Here is a 5431-nt window from a genome sequence, read left to right on the forward strand (position 1 = left end):
CAGAAATACTGCAGGAATGACATAGCAGCAGTTAAATGCAGCCTTCTGTAAGCTTTAAATATCCACTGGGCTTACATCAAATACATCAAAACACAACAATAAAAAACACTTTTCTGAACTTATCAATATGACTCTGTCCTTCACAGGATAAGTAAAATGGATCACTGCAAAAACTCACAATCTTAACAAGAATATTTGTCTTATTTCTAGTTAAAATGTCTCATTTTAGTAAAAAAAATCTCATTACACTTAAAACAAGACTCATCACTGGAAAAAACAACAATTTTTACCTTTTTCAAGTAGATTTTCACTTAAAATAATTAGACAAATCTGCCAGTGGGACAAGATTTTTTTTGCGTGTAATAAGAAGATAAATCTTATCCCACTGGCAGATTTTTCTACTTATTTCAAGTGAAAATTTACTTGAAACGGGTAAAAATTGTCAAATAAGTTATTTTTCTGGTGTTATTTTTCTGGTGATGACTCTAAATGTTGAAATAGCAGTAAAACCACATTCATTGATGAAATGACATAAGGGATGGAAAGAGGGGATGGCAGTTTTACAGGGGGGATTATTTGGACCGTTTTTATTTCAGGGGGGGATGCCATCCCCCCTCATCCCCCCTCAACTCCAGTACTGGATATACATATTTTAAAACTGCTGGGATTATGGTGGAAAGATGTTCCTTATCACAACTTGTGCACGGGTTTCAATGAATGTGAAAGAGAAAGAAGGAAGAAAAAAAAAGTATGCGCGTGTATATACAGTCATCGTTCTTCTTGTCTTTAATTAAATTGTGCAGTGAACTGTTGGAAAACCTGTGCAAGTTGAACATGTTTGCAAGTTTTCAGTTTGTCGACTTGTTACTGAAGTCCAGCATCAATGGAAGCTCGTTTCATAATCACTTATAATTGTTTTATTGGGAAAGTAATTTGACCGTCTGTGTTTTTAGCTATATTTTTGACTGTGGTATCAAGATTTGTGTTGAACATTTAAAGCATGTTTACTGCATTTTTATGGAAAACAAATGCTTGTAGCATATTGAGCTGTGATTTTCTTCTAATGGTGGACTCTATGTGAATGTATTATTGAATCAGAAGAAACATGTTTACAGTATTTTTTAGCGCTGCCTAATGCAAAGTCAGGAGTTTGGCTTGAAATGCAAAACTTTGACCGTGTATGTTGTTACTTTATGCATTCTTGTGTTGTTTGTATGTGCATGTAAAAGTTCAGTTCTTTGATATCAGTTCTGTTGTTGGTGTTTGATGATGAAGTGCAATCTTTGTTCATGTTTGGATCCGTCTTTGACTTGAGTTGATTTTAATGAGAAAAAAAAATACATTTGCTGAAACAGAAAAAACTGTATTTAGTTTATGATTGTCTGATTGAAAGTGGTAAAGGTTGATGAATCATCTCACACACACACACACACACACACACACACACACACACATTTGACTGGTAGTGTGCTTTTTTTCTTCTTTTTTTCCCTCTTTTTTCTCTCTTTTTTTCTCTTTTTTCCTTTTTTTCCCCCTTTTTTTCTTGCTTCCCTTTCCTATTTAATCTCGACATTTCGACTTTTTTCTCGAGATGGTACTTCAACATTAATCTCGACATTTCAACTTTTTCCTCGACATTTCGACTTTTTTCTCGACATTTCGACTTTTCTCTCGAAATTTTGATTATTTCCTCGACAATTCAACTTTTTTCTTGATATTTCGCCTTTCGCCATTTGCCTTCATTCTAAGGATTATACATACAAAACTTTGAATTTTTTGCGGCTCCAGACATATTTGTTTTTTGTGTTTTTGGTCCAATATGGCTCTTTCAACATTTTGGGTTGCCGACCCCTGGTATATACAGAACACACCGTTGACGTGTTGTTGACATGTCTTAATTTAACTCACTCAGACTCCATCTGTAAATAAGTTTGGTTGAATGTCATTTACCTCTTGTTTTCCTTTGTTTTCCTGCCAAACTGAGTATGAAAGTAGACAAACTAGTTTCAGGTCATTCAATCAAAAACATCCAGCTTTCACCAAACTTGGTTCACTTTGAACACTGTGTTAAAAGTTACTATCTATCCAATTTTGTGGATGTAGCACAATCCCATTTGTATGTGTCTTGTGGTTCAGCCTTAAAGGAGACATATTACGGCATTTAATGTATATTTTAAACAGGCCTTGAATGTCTTAAAAACAATCAAAAGCTTGTTTTTTCTACATAAATCAGAAATTCAGCCTGTGGGCCATGTCTCTAGTTTTAGCGCTTCTAACCTCCTTCTCTGTGAGTGATCCTGATGGGAGGGGAGGTTATGATGATGAGCCTCTGTGGTGATTGGCTGCTTGAATGACGTGTAGCAGGGGAGGGAACAAAGCCTCTCCGGCCAGAGCAGCGGCTCCGTACACTATTAAACCGTGTCCCATGCAATGCGATCAAACGTCAGTGACAAAATCAATTCCATTGCTTTATTTTTTTTGTATGAGACTGTCCTAACTGGCCGCGAGTTTAACGGTTTCAGTGTGGACAGAGAGCGTCCGATGTCACGCAGCTCGACGCGATAGTCGGACGCTTGCATGCAGTTATGACCAGTGTTACTTTGTAACGCGTTACTGTAACGAGATTACATTCGCCAGTAACGCAGTAATGTAACGCGTTACAGTTGTAATTTGGGTAATCCCGTTATAGTTACTCTAAGACAAAAAAAATTACGTTACTTTAGTTACTTTAGGCTTTTCAGCTACATGTAGAACGGGAGAACAGAAAAGAAAATCAAACTTGCCTTTCATGCGTCTCCACGCGTTTCGCAACACTTGTCTGACTTAAAGGAGACATATTATGGCATTTAATGTATATTTTAAAAAGACCTTGAATGTCTTAAAAACAATCTAAAGCTTGTTTTTTCTACCTAAATCAGAAATTCAGCCTATGGGCCATGTCTATAGTTTTACAGATAATAAAGCCTTTTTCTGTGGCTCATTTTCAGGGCGGTGGGGGCTATGATAATGAGGCTCTGCGCTGATTGGCTGCTTGAATGACGTGTAGCAGGGGAGGAGACAAAGCGTCGCTCCGGGGAGAAGTGCAGCGGCTGCGTAGCAAAGCGTGTCCACGGTTCTGCGTTAAATCGACACGTACCCTACGCCGTAGGCTCTGTGTTGGTGTAACGCGGAACCATAAATCAGCCTTTAGTCACCTCGTCTTCACACAGGAAGATTTAATTGAATTCTAAACAGTTACACCACCGTTATTTACTCCAATTCCTCATCATTTCACTTCTTATGTTACAAGACAAATGAATCATGTTAACTGTAAAGAAATCACAACACTGAATTTTCACAAATGGCAACTTTATTGTTAAAATATATAAATAAAATGTATGCACTATTGCTGGCTCAAGGAAGGACCGCGCGTCTTCTGAATGTGAACAGCTCCAGGTGCTTGAAAGATCTGAAACCACAGAAGAAAAATGTATTACGGTACTGATAGAGCCGCCGGCGCCCCCGAGCCCGGAGCCGGCTCTCCCGTCTCTGGCTCCGGCCCCCCGGAGCCCCCGGGTCCGGACTCCTGGTTCGGAGGTCCGAACCTGGAGCTCCTCGACGGTCCGGTCCGTGAGCAGCTCCGGAGCTAAGCTAAATACTTAGCCCATACAAAGATCATACGCATAGACAAATATAAATGACATAAAAAAACGTCACTTACCGCTGACTCGTGTGCAGTTGCCGGGTCCGTGCTGTGGGATCTGATCCTTTTATGAGGGTAAATGTCGATGCAAAACCTCATTTCTACTCTCCCTCGCTGTGGAAACAGCCCCTGCTTGTAAACAATGGCGGAAGCTCGAGCGGGCGGACAGAGCTGGTTGTGGGCGTGGTTTCAGCAGCGGAGGAGACCGAGGGCGTGGTTTGCATTTTGGTGACGTAAAGAAAATGTACAAATCCAAACGGCTCACAGAAACCACATGACACTGGGGGATTCTGTAAGGGTGGGGGCAAGCAGACCTTGCAGATTTTCATGGGGTATCATCTTTTCTGTGTTGGCAGGGTGAGGGGAGACCACTTTATATATGTTAAAACAAGAAAAAACGTGTTTTTCATAATAGGTCCCCTTTAAGGCTGATTTATGGTTCAGCGTTAAATCGACGCAGAACTTAAGGTGTAGGGTACGCGGCGACGCACACCGTACGGTGCGCGTCGCCGCGTACCCTACACCTTAAGTTCTGCGTTGGTGTAACGCAGAACCATAAATTAGCCTTTAACGTGATTTTACGGGATTTGACAGGATTTTACGTGATCTTATGGGATTTTATGGGATTCTATGTGATTTTACGTGACTTTACCATACGAATACACATTTGTGCTGATCTGGGCACTGCAGTAATAAGGTTCCAACTACAGGACTGTCTCAGAAAATTAGAATATTGTGATAAAGTTCTTTATTTTCTGTAATGCAATTAAAAAAACAAAAATGTCATACATTCTGGATTCATTACAAATCAACTGAAATATTGCAAGCCTTTTATTATTTTAATATTGCTGATTATGGTTTACAGTTTAAGATTAAGATTCCCAGAATATTCTAATTTTTTGAGATAGGATATTTGAGTTTTCTTAAGCTGTAAGCCATGGCAATCGAGTTATGGTGCAGCTCAGGTGATATTGCGGAGTAATCCAAAAGTAATGTAACTAGTAATGTAACTAGTTACTTTCAGCAACCAGTAACTAAGTAGTGTAAGGGATTACTTTTTTTAAAGTAACTAGTAATATGTAATGGATTACTTTTTTTGAGTAACTACCCCAACACTGGTTATGACACGGTTTAAACGGATCTTAAAGCCTGAATTACGGTTCTGCATTAAATCGACGCGTACCCTACGCCGTAGGCTCTGTGTTGGTGTAACGCGGAACCATAAATCAGCCTTTAGTCACCTCGTCTTCACACTAATTCAAACAGGAAGATTGAATTGAATTCTAAACAGGTACACCACAGTTATTTACTCCGATTCCTCATCATTTCCTTTCTTATGTTACAAGACAAATGAATCATGTTAACTGTAAAGAAATCACAACACTGAATGTTCACAAATGACAACTTTATTGTTAAAAAAATAAAACATAAGTTGTATATAAATAACATTAATGCACTATTGCTGGCTTAAGGAAGGACCGTGCGTCTTCTGAAGGTGTCGTTGAAGCTTCAGGTGCTTGGAAGATCTGAAACCATAAACGTATTACGGTACTAATAGAGCTCCGTAACACAGAGTAACACCGGAGCTAAGCTAAATACTTAGCCCATGCAAAGATCATACTTGTAGACAAATATAAATAACATAAAAAAATTAACATGTGGGGAGAACGCTAGAGCTGCAACTAACGACTATTTTAATAGTCGACTAGTCACCGACTATTGAAACGATTAGTCGACTAATCGGATAAT

Source organism: Cololabis saira, chromosome 9, assembly GCF_033807715.1.
Source record: "Cololabis saira isolate AMF1-May2022 chromosome 9, fColSai1.1, whole genome shotgun sequence".
Taxonomy (NCBI): Eukaryota; Metazoa; Chordata; class Actinopteri; order Beloniformes; family Belonidae; genus Cololabis; species Cololabis saira.